At 40.0% G+C, this 22,348-nt stretch overlaps 1 long non-coding RNA gene across 1 annotated transcript in view; it reads left to right on the top strand.

Annotated features, from left to right (window-relative positions):
- LOC106027265 (uncharacterized) overlaps positions 1-22,348 on the top strand; it is an 80,090-nt gene that overhangs the window by 31,085 nt on the left and 26,657 nt on the right. The gene's annotated exons all lie outside the window — the stretch shown is intronic.

Raw genomic sequence — 22,348 nt, 5'->3', positions numbered from 1 at the left:
TTCAATTCTTGAACTGATTGTGTGGCTCAGGACGGGGGGTATGGGCCTCTGGAGTGGAGTATGGGGTCAGCTCTACCTAAACTGCAGGGAACGAGGTTTGGAAAACAGGTACTCAAGTGACCTTTGGAGCACCATTATTAGAACGAGAAAGAATGGATATTGGGCATGGATAAAAGGAAAAAGAAAGTAGCTACTGTATTCCCTGACTGGAGTCCAAATTCTATACTAGAAAAACAAGGAATTTTGCATTCTCCTTACTTCCTAGTCCCAGGGATGGCAAAACAAAGGCTTTTGCCTGCTGACAGGAGTGAAGTCCTAGGATGTGAAAGACCTGGGCCTAAATTTTGTCTCAAGAGTTGTTTTCCCCGTGGTTTCTCCCACTGGGGACATAGTGGCTTCTAGAAAGCTTTAAAATCATCTATGCTCTTAGCATTGTGTCCCTTGCTTTTAAATCATGTTTCCAAAGAAAGTATTCCAACTTTGCTATTAAAGTTAGAAATGTCATTATTATTGATTTTGGCTATTGTACTTTGGCAAAATGATTGGCGCTTTGGTATCTCTTGGTAACCTATTGGTGTATCAAATCTGTAGTTATAGTTACCTAAATTCATTTGCACTGCACGTATTTCACGAGCATCCTTACATTCTTTCAGCTTTGTCTCCTGGCCCTCAGCTGCTCAGTCTACTCAGCCTAGCTATGGCTTTCAGTCTTGGAAAGACTCATCCACTTGTGCATCTGTCAACACGACCCAGGTTCTGGTTCTCCCACCTTGTCCCCAGCTCTGATGAAACCCCTCTATGCAGAGTATGAACTCTCAGAGGGGCCAGAGAGTACAGCCTGGAACTGTGGGGACAATAAAACATGTACTATGTTCTTTAACCAGTGACAGACAGGATATGACAATGACGCAGGTAGATAGACTCTTTCTCCTCCTCGCCTCTGCAGTCTCTTGCTTCTTTCTGAGGTCTACTGTGAAGAAGAAGATACCATGACTGCATTACCTCACACTGCCTCTTGTTTTTCCGTTTCACTTTTCTTGCTTTATTTTCCTTGCCCCTGGGTGGCGCCTCCCCAAAAAACCAGAACTGAATTCCTGAATCAGCTGTTTTTTGGGAGCTGATGGTTAGCACAACATTATTCTGTTTTTGTGTGACATTTTCTTTAAAAGGGGCTTAAACTTCAAGTCCAATCATTTTGATTTGCTCTGATAAAATGGGCTGTTACTTTTCCTGTTTGTGAAAGAGATTATCTGAGATGCACCGAAGATTAACCTTGTTCAAAATTATAGGCCAAATCATTGATCCATTTAAACATGGGATCTAGGTTTCTTATCTTCCTGTTAATATCCTGTACCCAATCACACAAAAAGTCTAGTCTGTGCATACAAAGTACAGGGAATAATTGAGACAATTATCCTAATCATTTAACCTAACCAGCCAAACCTACAGTCGTTACATAATTGAGTTTGATGTTTGTACTTCACAGGGGCCTCTGGAAAAAGCCAAACACCAGTAACCAGGATCTCATGATTCTGTTGTTCTAAGTGCTACTGGTGATGGTGGGTATATGTTTTTAAGCAGTTGATTCCATTTCTTGAAATATTTTTCATTGTGGACATTTTCTTTTTAACCAAGGGAAATGAAAATAAAATCTTAGCAAAGACAGCAGGATTTCCACAAAAGGGGAAATGTTGTTATTATAAATAAGCTTTTTCTATTTGACTAGAGACATAATTAAATATGAAGTTAAAGTTGATTAGCATGGGAATATTTTTGTGCTTTGGTGTTGTATTGATTTCAAAGTGACTTCTTGACATTGCTTTGTGTTTGTTTAAATGAGCTTATTTCTACTACCATATTTGGTATTTTTAGCATTTGAAATTATATTCAGCCAGTTTTGGAAAATCATTAATAAACAGAAGTCAAATACAAAAAATTCTGGTCATAAGTTCTAATACAAGCTTTAAATGAAAACTTTGCTGCTTTTGGTCTTTTCAGAGTATAAACACTGATATTTAGAATAGGTGGACTGGAGCTTGAATTTTCCTGTTTTATTGGGGATCCTACTCTTTTTCAAGCATTTTAAGCATCAAGGAACTGATGCTCAGATTGCAACTGCATAATCGTGTTACTGCTGTCAGGTATCACAAAGTGCATTCTGCTAGAAAAGGCAGTATCAATCTGGTATGAAAGCCACTTCTGCTTATTAGCAGCCCAAATTGTAAGTGTCAAACCAACTTCAAGATTACAATACGATTTCTGACACCTTTTTAAAAGTACATAAATGGTGACTGATATAGAAAAATAGCCAATTAGAGGAACGTTTCAAGTATTTAAAGTAGAATCAGCTCAATTTTGACTTAACATCTGAAGCAATTAAAGATAATTTTTAATTTGTTTGATGTTTATGTCATGTTGGAGAAACTGATTTTAGTTCTCGGTTGGCTTCCTTACTTGGAGATTGATTTGATCTAGGTCCTGCATCATGGAAGAAATAGGGGAAAAAACTCAAAAATCTTCCTGGAAGATATTACCAGGAACCCAAGGAAAGGCCACACATAGATTCTATTATGGTCAGGTTGGTGTCACATAGATTCTATTATGGTCAGGTTGGTGTGAAATTATCAAGGATTTATAGTTGGGAGTTGGAGAATAGTGAATTAGCTGTGGTATAAAGAATATCAGAAAATAAAGAATGGTATCTTTCAGATTTAGAAATTTGTTTGTGATTTATGTCACTTTATTTGTCAACCTTTGCTTGAGTTCCACTTTTATTTGTTTGTCTATCAGATAACTAACAAATCATCAGGTACTGATCAATTCCTAAGGAAAATTGGTCTTCTCAAGTATATAAAAAAAATGAAAACTAGAATGAGCTAGATTTTCTTTGGTTCGTATCTTCAGAGTCTTGCAAATACCTTGGAAGTTTGAAAAATTTCCCCATTCCCAGAAAGAGGAGGAGGTTCCAGAAAAGAATAAGAATTGGCAGTTTAATGTTGTGAACTTGTCAACACTGCTAGATAGAGAAACAAATGTTTGAAGGGCAAGAAAACTGAGATTTGGACCTTGGGATCACATTTTAAAACAAAGAGCTTCTGCCAAAGATTCTTTAACATCCCCTCCTTTTAAAATTACAATAAAAACACCATGAAATTCAATGAAATGCATATATTTTAAACATTAAAGCAGCGCAAGGTTTTCCAGTCCCAGCTAATGGCAGGCTTTTGAGGGCAGCAGAAAGCATTATGCCTTGTGAGAATTCATTTTTTCATTAAAGTCTAACCAGAATTTTAGGAGAAACTACTTCTGTTTTTATATGCATAAAAGGCAATCCAAGTTTGACAAAAAACATAAGGGACAGAATTTGATGATTAGTTCTTACAGAGGCACTGTGATAGTAATTTTATTTATTTCAAAGATGAAACTTCTCTCCACTGTTCACTTTAACATTAATCAAATGTCATCATCTTGACAAAAACATGTGTGAGTAGCCTTTGATCCCATCTAACTCATCTTCGGGGTTGTCTTTTTCTGGCCTGCCAGTGAATGGACCATTTAGGAATGATGATTACTAACCTTAGCGATGAACTTAACTCTATTTTTTGCTTTTGCTTTTGTTCTCTACACTTCTTCGTTTCAGTCCTTCTCCTTCTATACTTAAGAATAAGACAAATGTTTGAAAGCAAAAAGGCAAAACAATTTTTTAAAACAAGGCTGTCCCAAAAAAGAAATAATCAATATTCTCAATCAGCTTGACTTTTCATAGCTAATTTTATTTTTGTAAAACTGCTCTCCTTTATGATAGTTATTCTAGTAAAGTTATGATATTATAATCCATGAGTCTAGGAAAATAAAGTCAAGATTAATGTGCCTATGTCTCTTTATCCTAGTGGATCATTGCTGAGGATCAAAACCTTACTTTGGAAAAATTTAGCCTTGTTATTATTTTGAGATCTGACAGCTGCCTCAGTACTTTCTAATAGAATAATTTCATTCATCTTGAAATTTCAAGTAAGGTCTTCCAAAATGTTTCTTGATTTGCCAGGAGCACATGTCTCATATGCAGTGTTTTTATTGAAGGATGATATATTGGATTTTTTGAATCCATTTTTTAAATTATTTTGACACTTTCTGTATGCCATGTCCTTCAAAGTGATTTGTTTTATTAGGAGCTCTGTGTGCATGGCTAGTAGACAATAGTTTTAACCATTGTGGTGTTTTATGTACCTTTCAATGTGCTGATGTGTGATATTTTTGAAATTCCCAACATTCCAAATAACATGTTGTAGCCATCCTCCCAGTATTTTCTCCGTAGGATTATGGTGATTATTCAAGTCTCTATTTCCTATCTCATTCTGGAGACAGACTAAAGAATGTAATGTACCAGTACAAAGTGATAGGTCATACATTTATATTTCTGGCTTAGAGTTTTCTTTAGTTGGAGGGGCCAGAGGTGGTATTTTTATGTCAAGTATCTTTTGCCAAGTCTCATGATTTGCGTTGGAGTGAAACTCAAAGATGGAAAAGTGGTATTTATTATGTTTTTTGTTGTTCCTTTCTGTTTATAAGAGCCTTATAGCAGTAAACTAATTTACAGAGGAGGAAATCTACTTGCCCAAAATGAGTGTTGCTAGTCTTATGAAGGACTACTAAGTAATAGAAGCTATTTAATGAAATGAAATTGAACTTTAACAGGTTAGTTTATGGTTACTTACAATGTAACCAATATTGGAGAATATTCATAAGAAAAAAATTCATCTAGTATACTAATATTAAAACAATAAGTGAAGCATAATTGCCATTGAGGGCCCAAAGGACCATTTAAATCTTGTGGTATAACAGAAAGAAAACCTAGAAAAGTTCAGCGCCTATTAGGATGGATGTTGGAACACAAGGCCACAGAGAACACTATAGAATCCAAGGTATGCAGAGACATCCAGGCCTAACTTGAGAAGGCAGCAAACAAAAAGGGTTATCTTTCTAGCAAAGACACTTTGATATCCTGACCTTATACTATTGGACTTTAAATTGACAGACTTTTAGAAGCCACTGTCTATGGCATGGCCAGAAATGTAAGCGTCACATCATGATACAGAATTGGAAATCCTGGTAGAAAATGGCATGGAGTTACAGGACATTGGATGGTGGAGTGGAGCCCCAGGACAGGAATCCAGGTCAATGTTTAACATCCTGGAGCACCAAGGTGCTACTCATTTGAGCAACTTTAAGTGATATTTTCAAGATAGTCCCCTTGGGTAGGGAGTAGATGCAGTGACTGAAGACTCTTCTAGGTGATGGCCCAGAAAGTGAGCTCTGCCTGTGTCCCCTGACTGCCTGCATTCTCTCTTAGATTGGCTTCTTCTCTGTATCAGTAATGAAAATATATAGAAATAGCAACAAAGGGACCTGCAAGGCAATTGGGATTGTTCATTCATCAATGAACTATCAGGGCCTGGTGTAGATTTTGTTGATGCAAATAAAAGGGCTGGTTTCCAAGAGTGTCTTACTGAGGCCAGAGAGCAAGAAGATTACAGTCAAGTTAACCTGTCCCTCCCTTTTTCATCATCATCATCATCATCATCATCATCATCATCATCATCACCATCATCATCATCCTATCCATTTGCTCCAATCTGCATATACTCCCAGTGCCAAAAATCTGGTTAATTTTGAATTTCCACAGGCATAGTCTCAATTAGATAGTGCAAGTCCAAAGTCTAGCATCTGGGTGCCTGAAACCAGCATATTGTATGTGGATAAATTTACACTCAGGATGTTTAGAACCCCAGTAGAGCTATCAGAGTTACGAAAGAAAGGTGTGAGATTTCATGGTAGCATGGAGACAGCTCTATGTACATATTCTAAAGTTTAGGTAGTGTTTTGTATGGTTTGTGTAGAACACAGGGACTGTAGCAGAGGCAGAAGCCTTGCAACACAATGGTACAACCACGGGGCTTGGCAGTGGTGTGTGCCAGCTCTCAGTTTGGTACAAAGTGCTATCGTTACCATTTGGAAGTAACTCCTTGTGATGTGAAAGACTTTCAGGGAAACACCAGGAATTGCAGATGCAGCCATCAGAACATAGAAAGGCGACCATGTGCCTTTGCAGGGTGACATCCCTAACTGTTTCACCTTTCCCAATCTTGGGCAGAATCTGGAGTGGGTGAGTGGGAGCAGAGCACAAAGGAACAGCGGGATTTCCCCTGGCCACCCCTGAACACTCAAGTAAATATATTGATCCTCTGCAGTCCTGGGTCTTCAGAGCGAGCAGCCCAGGCTGAGGAATCTTTGGAATAAACCCAAGTTAGCTTGTGAGTCTGCCCTTGGGTAAGGCAAGGAGCAAGGCAGAAAAACAGACAAATGGGAAGTGGTTGCTTGGTGCTGAGTTTGGCTTAGAGATTTGAACTCTACTGAAGCTTCAGGTTCCAAGTGAAACTCAGGGGGAATGAAACCCACAGCAACCTAAACAACCTTGAGGCTTGGCTGAGAGCCACCTTCAGGGCCCACACTGCTCCCCACACAGCTCTGGGCCTGTGCGGGCCTTTGGGCCCAGCGAGCTGCCTTTCACTGTAAACCCTGCTTCTTTGGACTGGTCTGACCCGAGCCATTGAATGCAGTCAGTCAAGAGTAGAGTTTTCCCATAAGCAGAAGCCTCTTCTAACCCTCAAGAGTGTGGCCTTGGCTGGTGAGGTCCTATTTACCCCGTAGCCAGGCAGGCAAGGAAGTCTGGGCTTGTTTTTGTGAAGAAATTCATACTGGGATGGAGGAGATGCAGGGGGTTGTGAAAGGAAAATATGAGCAGAGACTTGGAGCCGAGACTTTTAGACTCTGTTGAAGTAAACTCCCCCCTCTATAATAGTCCTAGAAAAACAGAGGCAATGTCGTCATAGCAGCTGCTGATGGCCTGACAGACAGTTTCCGCAGCGCTACATGAGGCCCTTTGGTGTCCCTGTCAGTAGACTGGCAGCTGAATGACACCAATGAGGCCAGGCCTGTATTCCCTCTGGGAATGCCGCCCTAATTGATAGACAGAAAGCAAAGAGAAGGATTGTTTTTGAACCTGAAAAGAATCCCCTTTTTTTCTCCCTAAAGCTCATGCCCCCACTCCTCACGCAGCTCTATTTTCCCCTCCCCCTGCACTTTTTTTTAAAGGTGTTTTGTTCCAGAGCAGTTACAGAGCTTAATGGAACTGAATGACTTTTACCCTTCACAATCTGTCAGTCAAAAGCTCGACTCCAGGACTGTTAAATAAAGTCCTTTCAGAGGCAGACAGGAGAGGAATGTGTCAGTCAGGCAACAGACCCTGTTGTGTTTTCATCTGTCAGAGGGGTGATGGGGAGAGCTGTGGGCCCCAGGCAGGGCACATTCCCAGCAGCCGCTAAGAGGCCTTGACAAATCCAGGTGTGGAGCCAAAAAGTCCCCAATCACCAGCATTCTTGAGGTGTGGACTCAGAGCCCCCAGGCACTCGGGTTTGCAATCAGCTATGAGATGTTTGGGCAAACTTTCAGCCCAGGCTTCATACTAAGCATTTTTAACATAAAACCAACCACTAAGTGCTGGGTGTCCCTATAAGGCATGGCTTTCAAATTAATATACCACTTAGCTGAAAATACTGCAGACAGTAATGCTCTGGCTGAGGGGCCTTCAGGTGGACTCCAATTCCAAACTAATTTTGTGGAGCCACTTTCATTTTTTTCCCTAATACTTTCCTTTCCCATTATATGACAATCCATTAATCTTGCCCATTTACTTAAAATTGCTGGGCAATTTTTTTTTTTTTTTGAGAGTTCTGAACAGTTGCTTTTGTTCACTATAGATTCAGAGCTTTACATAAAAAATGTCCACCGTTAGACATACTAATGACCAACTCCTTATGTTTTGGTGACATTTCCTTTATGGGCTTAAAAAAAAACACTGGAGGATGAGGATAGAATGGAAGTGGGGTGGTGGGAGTAGAGAAATTGATATTTAAACAAGTAGGGCTTGTTCTCATCAGGGCGCTAGAGGCAAGGCTGCAAAATACCAGTACAGATATTTTTATCCAGAACTGAAAGCCCGGGTGTTCAGACAGGAAAGTCACTCACCTTCCAGGACAAGTGGCTTGCTCACAGCCATGGGTCAGGAAGGGAAGGAATGTCTGCACTCCTTCAACTCGGAGACATGTTTGGGCTCGGGATAAACCTGGGTATGTTATTTATTACTTGCTTGTTTTTGTCCCCCTCCTCAGGCGATGTTGCATAAAGCAAATGCAATGTCTCTCACCCCTTGGAAGTTTTCTTTTTTTGACACTTTTCCTTTGTTCCCAGCACGCGGTTCCCAGACGAGGCAGAGTTAGCAAAATGTTTTCTCCTGTCTTATCCCCTTTCATCTCATGCCCAGGTCTAAGTGCTGGTGGGAGCATCTTCCAGCAGATCTGAGGACCGCTCCTGTTACCAATTGTGTGTACAGTGGTTCATTAGGCAATTGTCTTCTCTCTTCTGTCCTCTGCAGCCCAAATGTAGACCTCATGTTTTCTTCTGTCCATGCCCAAGGGCTCCCAGGGGAAAGCTTATTTTATACAGACTAAACCACAATTGGAAAAGTATAGGCTGATAAATTCTGTCGTGCTGAAACAGGTCTAAAATTTGTTAAAATAAGTATGGCACACTCTACATTATAAAAGCTAAACGACTTGTGAAGGACTGGATTGTCTGCGTTTTGCTGCAAGGTGTGAGATTAGAGAATCAGAATGGATGAAACTCTAAGTGATAATGACAAAACAAAGCACAACTTATTTCTGTATTTGGGTGGAAAAGAGACTGCTTTCTTCTCACGAGATAATCAAAAGTTGTGCACGCTATCTTAAAGCCTGCAGTTTTTCATGAGGTTTACAAGGGATTGTGGGTTAGAATTTAGGGCTATAGAAAATCCATGTGGACAATATTCCTTTGGAATATTACTGAATGAAGTTCAGTTTTAGAAATATGTGCTGTGAGGCTTCCTGAGTCCATCTTTCACTGGTTATTAATGATCTGCCACACTTTTTAAAAAAGCCTTTCTGCCTGCCTGCCTTCCCTCTGCCTAAAACAAACATCCTTTTTGGACACTGTTGGAAACACAGGACCTTTCTAAACAAGGGAGACATTTTTTCTTCTATGCTTGAAACTTAAAATGGATGCCACAGCTTCTGTTTTTCACATTAATAGCTTCACAGACACTTGCATGCCATAATTTACAGTCGATAGAAATTCTTCTTAAAATGGCAATGCATACTCTAGTAGGGGTAACAAGACTTCAGATAAAATCTTTAGTTTGCCAGTTCCTCCTCATGACACTGGGAAAATTGCTCTGGGTAAAATGCAAATAAATGTATACATAAACCAGAAACCCAAAAGAAACCAAAATCCTACAAGTTGCTCTGGCAACCCCCAGTTTCAATCAATGCTAGCAACACATCAGGAGCAAACAGCTTTTCACCTTTCCTGGCCCATTTCCTGTGGGTAGGGTTGGAGCGAGACAGTCAGAAGACTATGAGTGAGACATGCTATTGCCACACAGGACCAGCATTACCAAAACTGATTTGGCTGTGCCATACACGGTCAAAACACACTGTCACTCAGCACTGAAAACAGTGGGTCCTGAGACTTGCTGATGGGTGGAGATAACACTCTGACACCGGCCATAGTGCATTTCTCAATCTTCATCCTTAAAAACCGCCTGCAGAAATCTGGCCAGCTGGGTTTCATTGTGATGGTTGCTGTTTGTCTTGGGTGAGTGCTATCATAAACACTTCCCCTCTGGAGCTGCACAGAGAAGCAACTGAAAACTATGTTTGAATAATGGTTGATAATAGTTAAAATCGTTCTAGTTCTTTTTTTTTAAAAACAGATTTAGGTTTCAGATTCTTTTTTAAAAGTTGTTCTATTTTAACATTCAGAAACGTAAGTATCAACTCTGTGATCACATAGTCTTGAATTTTATCTGAAGGTCTCAAAATGAATTACCAGAAAATCTAAGGAGTGTTGGTGAATCAGTAAACTGGTAACCTTCGTTGGAAGCAAGATCAGAGCCTGGGGGCATGTTCATTTAGTCAAATCAGAACATCTTTAGTATTAATTCATTGCAGTAACAATCCTGGTAATAGTAATTATTAATTGTAACATCTTGATTATGTATTATATCACTGGTATTATGATAATATGTACTGAGTGCATATATTATTCCATATCTGACATCTTATTTATAAAATACAAGGCTTCTGACATGGGCTGCTTGCTTTCAAATGTTTGTACAGCCATGTGATCCCCATCTAAAACGTCGGGGTCATCATTAATGCTTTTCACAAAAGGATGTGTAACTAAATTTGTCAGTATATGGACAGCCCTTCAAACAGTTCCTGGCACACCATAAATGCTGTAGAAGTGTCATTGCTACTCTTATAAGTGTTTTTGTTTTATCCCACTGTGTGGAATAATACCCTGTATTACTAATGGGAAAGGTGGTTTCTACAAAATGGGAAGAACATTCTTTATCAATCAGCCCCTTCCTTATCTCTTGTAACCACGTTTCTCCTTCAGTTACTTTTGCTGTTGGTATAAAATGGCCCACAGCCAGCAACCGTGAACTTCTGCTTACTGCGTGGGTTATAAAACTTTCCAGGCAAAGCTCATTTGTGAGCAGCCAGTCCTGCAAGGAAAGATTTTCCCCAGGGAAAGGCAGAGGCAATCCCATTGCGGCTGAAATGTCCACCAAAGTGGCCAACAATGTCTCCAGGGCCCAGTGTAGCCCCTTGTTCTTGGGACCCTATGTGATCCAGTTGGTGGGCATCCCATGAAGTGCTGGGTTAGGGCCTGAGGGCCAGATGCTTTCAATATATGTTTGACCCCAGTCTCATTGAACTTGCTGTGGTTCTCTATCAGGCTGCTCTTGATCTTCACTGTCAGGAGCCATGGCAGGATATTAAAGTCATACCATACCTTCTGTTAAGAAAATAGGCTTGAAACTAGAGGAGACCTAACAGTGCCCACAGGCTGAGCCACCTGCTTAGTGAGGGTGCTCCTGACAACCATGTCTGCCCTCAACCACCGTCCTGTGCTCTTGGACTGCCTCATACAGTGGGTGCAGGCACACCCTTTGGGCTTCAAGCACAGCCACAGTCTGCCAGGACATCATGCTCATGATTTCTTAATTGCTGCCAGAGTTCATACTTTCCCTGTGGGAAAACACCAAGTCTACCAATCATGCCATGTTTGCCTTTCAATTCAAAGGCCAAACTATCTTAACTTAAAGCAGTTTATTTCAATATATATTCATTAAACACCTAAGTGTGCTTTTAATCACGTATTTTTGTTTACTCTCAATAAATCCCTGGGTAAAATTGTAATGATAAAAGGAAATTCTTGGATTATCTTAACTTCATCTTCTGATGACCTTTACACTTCCAGACTAACTGTGGAATGCCTGGGATGTTGGGCTCCTTGCACAACACAGCTTGCTTTCTGGCTCTTACTTGCTGCAGGTTTGCTGAGGCATAGAAGGTTGGTACTAATGCCCACACGCTTTTGCTGTGTGGCGAAATAATGGATACCTGATTCTGAAACTCTGAGCAGGTCTGATCTGCATTTTATTTCTCCTGGTTGTTTTATTTGTTTTTAAGAGATAAGGTGTTGCTATCTATGTTGCCCACACTGACCTGGAACTGCTGGATCATGCAAGCCATCTTCCTGTCTCAGCTTCTCCAGCAGCAGGGAGTAAAGGAGTGCTCTACTATACCCAGTCAGTATTGTCCACAGACACGACACAGATCAGAAATAACTGACTCACACGGAGAACAAGCCTATTTGACACAGCAAACAGATGCACTCACTGTTGTAGCCCCTTGACCTTGACAAGAAGCAAGAAGCAAGAAGAGATACATCTCATTGTTGGGGGCTGGGGAGACTCGGGCCATCCAAATTGGATTATGTAGTGACTTGGTCTTTCAGTGTTATGGATACCAACTTGGTAATAAGGATGCAGCTCATAAATTACAAATAAATTGTCATACAGTTCTCTGGCAAGATAGTGGCTTATGTGAGGGGAATGGCAGTAATATTAGATATCTGTGATTTTGTCTCCTTTCTCTTTACCATCTTCCTACATTAAGAAATTGCTTCTTTTGTATTCCAGATGGGTTTGGTGGATTTTCAACCATAGAATTTCATGTCTAGTTCAGTGGCAAGGGGGAGGGAATAATCTAGGCCTGGTCATCTCTACTATATCTAATCACAGGTCTTGGGCACATGGCTCTTGTATGGTCAATCGTCTCCTTTCCTTAGAGCTGCTGTGTGTACACCGAGGCAGATTTGAGGTGTTTTGGATAGCAGTTTGCATATGGAGGGAGTCTTTGACAAGGAAGAATGAAACCAACATTCATGAGAGGAGAAGAGTTGGAGAAGAGAGGACAGGAGAGGGAAAGAAGAGAGGAGGGAAGGAGAAGAAAAAGAGGGGAGGGGATGGAGAGAACAATGCCATTACTTGGGCTCCTATTTGTAAAAGATTCTACCCTTTAACTTCCCAATTTATGAGCCACTAAATTAGCCTTTTTGCTTATGGTTTTTTATATCGGGTTTCTTTTGCTTACCCACATGAGAGGTTTAGGAGCTACTATGCAAGATTAAGCTATTTTCATAACTTCTTGGTTTTGGCACTCTCTTAACTAAGCTACAGCTCTTTTGCTCACCTGTATGGGGGGTCAAGGTTGGAGTGGTGGACACACACACAGAAGTACCTCTGACTCTTTAGGAAGTCCTGATGGAATGAATGAGGCATCCTCTGGTACAGGGTAGTCAGTAACTGTTGGGTTTAATAATGTGAAACTGTTACTATTTGGCCTGCAAAAGTAGCAATTTCACGTGGTTAAACTAGTAACATTTTCAGCTACTGGGAAAGTGGAGACAGGTTGTTGGCACAACTTTGTTGGCATACCTGCTGGGTATGGGCCTTAGGCTGGAGAATCTGAGGGAGATAAAGGTAGAGAATGAAAGGTTCCTCTTCTCTGGGACACAGAATCTACTGAGGAACTCTGCTTCCTAAGAAACCACTGTGATGGTGTTGACCTTATTCCATAAAATGATCAAATCAATTTAAATATTTCATCTTTATGGAAGAAATGCTGTTTGTATAATCTGGGGAATATTTTAATAGTGTCAGATTCAAAGAAGAATTGTCACTATACTTCCAAGAACCCCTCCATTTGCAGTCGCTTTCATCTTTGAACCCTTTTGGAACTTTCACGCTGCAATCCAGAGAGCCCAAGATCAAGAAAACCCTGCATGTCATATGCCTTTTCATCAGTCTCTGTGCCAATTCACCTCATCTGTGTAAGAATTTTCTTTTTTTTTCCCCCATCTGTCTGGGAAAGAACCAACTTACAGTGTTATCTGTGTTGCATCAAATCCCCAATTGCTCCAAGCAGAGGTAAAGAATCACAGTGGCCCACAGCAGAAGAATCGTGAAAATGTGACTATCACTTCAGCCTACTGCATAACCAGCTTTTCCACCTAAACAGCATCTGAGATGACCTATACTGCTTCTGTCCTTATTTCTTGATTTGTGTTGTTAGACAAGATTTGGCAGTCTGGAGAGATAATTTATTCTAAATACTTAAGGGTGCATGTGCACCAGGTCTGCCCTACATAAGTATTCTTAGAAATGCCAATTTGCTTAAAACAGGATACCTCCTGGTCTCATGTAGAAAATAACTGCCTGTGAAGAGAATATGGTTCATGACTTTCCAGGAGTGGGCATTTGGTTAGCCTTCCTGCTGACGGCTCCCTAGAGCTTATAGACTCTTTCCCAGAAAGGAACTCTTCTCAGCTTTAAATAAACAGCATTTTCTTCCTTTCTTGTTTATTTTAGGTGAGGTCTCTTTTTTGCCCTACTCACTTCTTTCACTTAAAAAATAATCACCTTCATGTGGAATAACTTGCTACTTTGCCAAAACTGTCCATCAAATAAGGAACCCTGGGAATATTTCAGTGGACCTATAGAATAAGTACTCTAATTTATGTATGATCAACTTAAAGAGCAAAAATGCATGTGGTCGAGACCAGGGTCACTAGCGCACAACCTTGTTTTAATTTATCTTCCACAAACAAGGGCGATGTTTTTCTTCTAGGCTAACATAAACACAGCAGTTTGGTGCAATGCAAATCTTGGTACGTGGCTCCAGATCACTTCTGCGGATGCCCAACCCTCCTGCTTGTGTACACACATTTTACAAGGGGCCATTCTCGTTGCTAAAGGAACTCAAGTGCTTTTTGTGAATGCCCTGTGATTGGCAGGAGTGATGGCCGTTGTTAAGTATCATATTGTTTGGTGCTGGAGAATATTTTTTATTGCCAGTTCAATAGCATTTCACAGTTATTAAACCAGAGTCATTGTGCCTGAAGGCTCCCAAAGACTCAGAAATTTTAGGGCCCAAGGGGAAGAAAGTCCTCAGGCACAAAACCTGTCAGTTATCCTCATTGTTCCCATGTGGCTGTCATACTCTTGGCTTTTAAGGCATTTTAGGAGAGATGTTGAGAAAAAGGCTTTTCAAATGTATGTGTGGGCAACTTGCTTTCATCAATAAGAATTTATGAGATAAAATTCAATTACAAAAATTAGTTTTGAAGTGCTTAAAATGAAAGCAAGTGATGAGACACATATCCTGAAAAGTAGGTGCTAAAGAACATAGACTTAAAATATGTTTACAGTATTAGCAGATATGGCCAAATGTCCCGTGAAACCCAAGCTAAACGCCTGCATGAAGTCATTGCTAGGACCCAAGCAGAAAGCTCCAAGAAGGAAAGAATGGATGTGACTTTTCTATAAGCAAGAGCTCCCCAGCTTACTTAGCAGATAATGGAAACCCCCCACAAGTAAGCTGTAGATGACCTTGTACAGCCACGAGGTGCACACAACAGACTGGAGAGGGGACAATGGCAGCCTTGCAGATGTTTCTCCCCTTTGATAAAACTCAGGCTGTTGCTGCAGGACTAATGGGACCCTAAGAGCGGTCCAGTGAGCCCCTCCTGGTGGGAAGCAGTGTCTTTTGCAAGCACTTTCTTGTTATTTTGCTCCCTGCTCTTTTCTCCTGACAGCACCCAGTTAGTTCCTCGAGATTTTGCTCTCCTCAGCTCTTTGTGCACTTTCTGTAGGATTGTGCTTCCAGGCAGAGTTTGTGAGGCTCCGAGGAGCACCCCAGCACTCAAGTCAGTGGATGCACAATTAATCTTTTGCTGAAAGAAAAATGTGTTCTTATTTCTCTTCAAGTGTCCCTGGCAGTGACTGGGTGTGAGCAGGAAATTGTATTTACCTAAACAAAAACAGAAGATGTATGAGTCCTCTAAGCACTTCTCTGACTAGCTCTCCTCTGAGGACGCCCCTCTCTGGCTGGATGCCAAAAGTCTTCTATTTTTTTTTTTTTCCAGAAGTAATTACAACCTTAGAGGAACATGTCCTGTGGCTGATACTGTGGTAGATGAGTTTATAGTGGTTGTGCTGGTTTTGCTTGGATATGATTTTCAATTTCTCTTTGTGTAAAGGGAAATCTTCCCCCAAATTCCTGGCAATTTTCTGTAGTTACTTTCTCTTCTCTGTTCCTCTTCCCCCAATTCTGGGTACTCTCACTTCCCAAAGTTAGGGCTCCCTGACTGGAGATTTCTCCCATCCTGGAAGAACCATTCTTTCCTGCCTGAATCTTTTCCTAAACGTTTTACATACTAATCATCTAGTCCAAAGTTTATTTTTTGCTTCCAAATTTTTCTGTGACTCTCAAAAGTAGTTTCCCAGGCTCTGCTTGTTTTAACATTTAAAGTAGAAAAGGAAAGTCTTTAAGGTTAATTTCAGGCAAAATCATCAAAGTAGTGTTTCGATGGAGAAATCCTACTGGCTAAACTGTTTTCCTTAGCAATACTGCCTCAATTTTGTCCCTGTCTGATTCTTTCTTCCTATTAGTATACATTTAAGGAGAATTTGGTGAACATATTTGAATGAAATGAATTAGTACCTTGAACAACATTCTTTTTGAAAAGAGCCTGGAAGAATATACTCCAAAATGGTTATCTTTTTGGAATTTGAGTTTTTTTCCCCTATCTTTTTAATACCTTCATGTATAGTGTGAATTTGTACCTACACTACAAAGGGCTATTTTACTTACAAGTTGTTCAGATTGTTATGATTTTTAAAAGGTAAAACTTTGTGGAGAGACTATACTTTCAAAGAGGATCTGAGTTTAAGGATTGAGTCTCCTTCTTACATTTGTGTATAATTTTTCAACTAAGTTAAGGCCTTCAATTTCCATATGTGTAAAATGAGGGCAGTAACAGCTCTATAGAAGAATGATGGTGAGACTCTAAGGAGGTAAGGGATGTGAGAAAACTTGGATACGTATAAAGTGCTACTCCCATGGGAAGAATAGCAATAGGGATCTTTTGTTCAAGGAATCTTTGGGGGAAATGCGGGCCAAGGCACCAGAAACAAGGCCATGTGCTTGCTAGAAGTCTGAAACACATAATATTTTACTTTTGTTACTATGAATGGAAGAATTCTTCCCTTGGAGACCTCAAACTTGTATAAGCATTTTAAGATGCCTAATGGCAGTTTCCAGCATTGTTTTGGGAAGGAAAAGTGTTTATACATACATGCTAGTGACTACCTACCCAAAATGTAAATTATGACATCAACTACATATAAAAGTAATGGTCACAACACCCATATAACCTTACCACTGGGCTGATTCAAGGGTTTTTAAAAATTAAATTTATTGGTACATTTTAGGTGTTTATAACGATCACAGTCATCACAGGGAATTTATGCTTGTATAGGATGTATCATGACCCTTTTAAAATTTTTTTCCATTTTCCTACCTTCCCTTTAACCTCTCTTCCCCTCTTTATTTACAAAAGCTTTGTTTCCGTTTTGTTCATCTTTTCTCATTTTTCCTTCTTTTCTCTTAAGGGGGTTGTAAAGGACTAATTAATACAGTCCCAGGTATTTGGGGTGTTGTCATAGGAAAGTAAAATCATTAAGAACAGAAACATGAAAAACTGAGAGAAACAACAACAATTCCTTACAGAACACCCAGTAATTTACTACCTGAAACAGCTACCCTGATGACACAAAGGGCCGTGAACTTTTCCCGTGACATGGGCGTGGTGACAGTGAGGTTCTGGTAAAACAGCAGGGAAAGCAGAGTGTGGATGTGGGAGTGGGAGCGTGGGGTGGGTAGAAATACCTTAGATGTCCCTGGGCACGTGGGTGCCCCCGGGCTCTGGAGAAGATGCCCTCCTGTTTGCCTGGGTTTAGAAGTTTTTAATTCCAGTGCCAGGCAGGGCTACTCATCACACAGATCAGGGTTGGTCAGCGGTGAAGGGGTTATGTCTAAGGGTGATCAAAGATTTAAACTGTCATGTCCACAGTGAGCCGGGGAGCAGACTGTGCCGGGGCCTTAATAAATCTGCCCTTGACTTATGGCCGAACCTCATTCAGCAGAAAATTATTTCTGCAGCATATTGAGTGCTCTGCTCTGATGGAGACAGAAATAAAAGAAAGGTGGAAATGGGGAGAAGAGAATGGAAATTCAATCCACATGCTGCGGAGAGGGCTCTTCAGTAAATTCTTTCTCAGAATGAAATAAGAAACAGAATGTGTAGGACTCTTGGAATGGAGTGCATTCCTTTGATTACTAAAATGTCTTAGGGAAAGCAAATGGTCTGGGAGTGAGTCTCAGCAGAGATTGATAGGAAGGCAGCAGGGGAAGGAGGGGGTTGGCCTGTCCCTAGGTGCCTTAGACATGATTGCTCATTCATTTGTTCATTTAGTTGATCGGGCTTTATTGAGTGCTTACAGGAGGGAGGCCCTGTGGGTCCTGGGATGAGCTAAACATCCCGAGGAGCTCACAGCTGCTGAGTTCGTGCCACATGTTCATGTACATGTAACATGTGTCAGACGCCAGCTCCGCCTAATCCAGCTTCATGGCCCTGTGCTTCGGGCCAGAGGAACAAAATGCTTTGGGAGCTTGCTCTGAAAAACATGTGAGATTGCAGATACCAGAGAAGGGCCAGCACTTAAAAAAAAAAAATGCAATAGCTAACCCAGTATAAGGAATAGGGATTTCATTAATTTGAAAATCTGATTAAAAAATAGTTTCTGTTGGTGTTGAGTAAATCACCTTATTGCTTTTCTTTAGGACATTTTAGAAAGAGAAGAAAGCGTTAAGACCAGAGTATTCCGTACTTTTCCATCTAATTCATAAAGGCATGAAGGATCCTTTCAATCCCGGACCACAGATCATTTGAATTCAAGGAATAATTTAGGAGACAGGGCTCCTTCTCTTTCTACTGGTTTTGAAACTATTGGGAAAAGTTCAAAAAATGCAAAAAATCATGAAAATATTTTTCTTCTAAATAATTTATTCACTATTTTTTTTCTTTTTCTTTTTTTTCTCCTTATACTTTCATTCCTGGGACTGTAATGAGTTTTAAGACACAAGGTGCCACATATTGGTTGTTTGTTGTTGTTTTTGAGATCTCTAAATTCATGACCCCTTGGGGCATTCTAGGCTCAGATAATACATAATTTATGAAGAGATGGGCAGTGTTTATCTTCTCCTTCCTCTAACTTTTGGACTCTTGTTCAAAGAGTGGTTTATTTTGCTGGAGTAGAATGGGCCTCGTTTCTAGAAGTTTTGACACAGGACATGGTGCCCTGGAGGTATTTCTGCATTTTACCTGTATTTGAATAAGGGGAAGGGAGGAACCAAGACAGAACCAGTTTGTTGTCTTTAGGTAAAAAATTTCAAGGCAAAAAGCTCAGAGTATGTGTAAAAATAAAGATTCTCCTTTACTGAGAGTGGTGGTTGGGTGAAAGGAAGTAAAGAAATGACTAGATGGAAAGTCTGAATACACTTATGTGAACATCTCAGTGCTTTCAGGGGCAAAAATATAATCAGCCCAAGACTGTTCCATTAAGAACAACGTATCAGTCCAAGGATTGTTCCATGAAGGACTGGACCAGCAGTTTGCATAGCAGAGCTAACCACTCAACAAGCAGTGCACTAGCATAGTTTGTTCATCATGGATCATGTTTGGGTACGAGTGTGTTCCTCAGGAAGGACCAATTCAAAGGATGCTCTGTGATCTCTGTCTACCTCTATCTCCACCTCCACTTCTACCTTTTCCTGTTATCACCATCTCTTTTTCTGAGAAAGGAAAGTTGAACTCTGGATAGCTGCAGGAGACCTGGAGCTGACACTGTCTCCAGGTAAGTCTTGGGCTTTCATAGGTGGAAAGGCTTGATGAGACCAACCATTGCCAAGAAGATTGATACCTATTGATCATCTGTTCTCCACGTGCTAAATATTTAATGATTTTAGTAAATAGTAGTAATGACAATAGTAATGTGTTTTACTATTTGAAGGATAATCCATAAGCTCAAATTTGTATATTTTGGTGTACAAATATAAATATAGCTAATTTTAATTTTTATCTCATTATTTATTTATACAGATAAATCCCATATTAATTAGGGAAAAGGATATGCCACATGTGGAGGTGGAGAACTTTACAATTATTTTGCCCGCCCTGGGCAAGTTACATCAATATATGATCCTGGTTTCCTCTGTTGGTACCACAAGAGAACACACTTCTCTCATTTTCCTCATGGGGAATAAAGACTAAACTGATCTTCCTCCTTACTGCACCCCTCCCAAGACTGAAACTTCTTTAAGAAGCTTTGATAAAAGTAAAAATGATTTTCTTTTATTTTGATGATCATACTTCAGAACTGGTAGCAAAGTTGTAGACACGTGATAGTCTCATGAATAATTGAATTATTATAATCTACTTTGATTCACAACTGATGAATAAGTTCATGTGGTCTCTCTAGGAGGTCTCTTATCTCTTTGTGTCCAAACCCTGCCAAGACAGGAGCCCAGTTGAGATTTGCAAGGGTTTTTCTTGCTCAGTTTAAGAGATAACTGTTAAAAAGCACGTAGCTCAGCATGGCTGAAGCTCTTTCCCTCTTTTCAGTCTCTCATTTTCTTACTTAAGCCAAATTCTGTGTTTTTACATTTGAATTCAGAGTGTTCCTATCAGACAAAAGAGTTAGAGAACTCAGAAGGAACTTTTGACAAATATCTTAGGGTGAGGGGGTGAAGAGGAGGAGGGAGAAAATAAAGGAAAAAGAAAAACCCGGGCCAAGAATGAAGAGGAGGAGGCCCCAGTGATCAGGGAGGCGGGCTCAGTTAACAATTCATTTTAAAATTCTTGTTTTGGCTTGAAACAAAGGAGATTTAAGCATTTTAAAGAGAGAGAAGCCATGAGAGTCAAACAAAGCTGGTAAATTATACAGGAGAGAGTTTTATCAACACTTAGTGCCAGAATATTCTGTCCTTGGAGGTATAAAGAAATCCACTGATTGGCTTGATTAAAACTCAGGAGAAAATATAAAGGAAGGAATGTGCCTGAACACAATTTTTTTTCAAAATGTGAGCTTGCTTTTAAGCTTGATATAGCTAAGATTGAAACCTTGCCAAATAATTGCTGGGAAAGTATTTGGTTAGGTTTTGAAACACTGCTTGGAGAACCCAACTAGCTGTAAAAATGGAATATTTGGAATGACGATCTGGGAAAGATAAAATTAAAAACTGGAAAGGTGTGTTCAGTGGACCTAAGGGAACAAAAAAAGCATAACGGAGGCTGTGGCATTTTGCATCTGCAAGATGAGACTGAAGGTGTCTGAACGGTTGTTAAGTTGCCAAGTTATGAGTTGTGAACTTTTTCCTTGATGTGGTTTCCAGGAAGGATTACAATTTTAGCCTTGTAGGCAATGTGCAGTCTTACGATAGAACAAAAAGCAATAGCCTCTAGTTACTTTATCTGAAATCTTGAATTTTGTTTCTAGTCTCTATCTTATGTCTAGCTAACTGTGGAAATAAAATTGGAGGGAATTTGGTCGTCAGTTCTTACGGCTGGAAAATGCTTTGAGAGGCCTTCTGGTTGGATTACTTCTAAACCCTCCCTGACAGATGAAAATTTATCTTATTTTTAAATGTTCCCCGGAGGAAGAGTGTCCACAGACTCCCTTAGTAACTCATTCCAGTTTTTAACGACCTCCACATTCAGGAAATTCCTTCTTCTTCCTTACCTAAACCCACTCTGCTAGAGCTTAAGACCATTTTCGTTTGACCTGCCCCAGTAGAGATGGGAAAAAAAAGGTCACTGTCTTGCATAAACATTCTTTCTCATAATTAAATATTAATTTTTAAAATCCCCGAAGTTCTCTAGCTCCTCTTTTTTAATCACATGGATCCTCCCCACTTCCCTTAGTCGTCAGTCAGGGTTACATCTCACAACCTCTCATTCACCTTTGCGGGTGCCCAAGGAACCTGTCCATCATCTGGTGTCTGTCCTGTGTGCTGGGACAGAAGAAAGCATGTGACAGTGCATGTCCTCCCTCGGTTCCTTGGACTTTGTGCTGAAGCTCATGTAAGAGGTTGACAATGACACTGATAGTGTTTTAAGTTTTAATAGTTTTTGTGTCCACGTTAAAATTGTTTTCAAATCACTCATACAATAGATACGCAAGCACACACATCTTTAAGTTTTGGAAGGGTAAAAAATGTACTAAGAATTAGAGTTGTCTCTTAATATCCAGGGATGATTGGTTCTAGGACTCTTGTGGAATCTGCAGATGTTCAAGTCCTTTTTATAAAAGGTGGTAATATCTTCATAAGACCACACACACCTTCCTGTACACTTCAAACCATCCCTAGATTATTTATATCTTTTTGGAAAAAATAACAAGAAAAAAATCTGTACATGTTCATTATGGATGCAATTTTTTCCCAAGTATTTTTAATTTGTGGTTGAATGAATCTGCAGGTGGGGAACCCATGTGTACAGAGGCCCACTGTACTCAGTAATACAAGGACAAATTCTCTGTGGCTCCTAGATTAGAGGGGAATATTCTTCCACCTTCGAGACTTTCCACTTGGTTTGAAGATTTCAGAAAATCTCTTTGTTCTATTCAGTTATTATTTAAGGTTTTTTGTAGACTTGTTTTTGACTCTTAACTTGAACCATTGATGCTGTAGTTCTTAGTATGAGACTCTAGGATTTAAATAGATTTATAACAGTTGATACTTCTAGAAATTAACAGGGTAAAAATCTTTACATGTGTTTCATTGGGAATTAAAACCATTGCCTGAACAATGTAAAAGATTTCTTATAATTTAATTTTATATTAGATAAATGTTTTTATGTGTGTGTGGTACTGGGGTTGAACCCAGGTTTTTGCACGTATGAGACAAAATTCTACCATCTCCAGACCAGTGAGGTACTT

Source organism: Cavia porcellus, unplaced genomic scaffold (genome assembly GCF_034190915.1).
Source record: "Cavia porcellus strain 051 isolate PalLab524CR breed Dunkin Hartley unplaced genomic scaffold, mCavPor4.1 scaffold_2, whole genome shotgun sequence".
Taxonomy (NCBI): Eukaryota; Metazoa; Chordata; class Mammalia; order Rodentia; family Caviidae; genus Cavia; species Cavia porcellus.
Note: the sequence above shows the minus strand (reverse complement) of the source record. Positions and strands in the feature narration are given on the sequence as shown.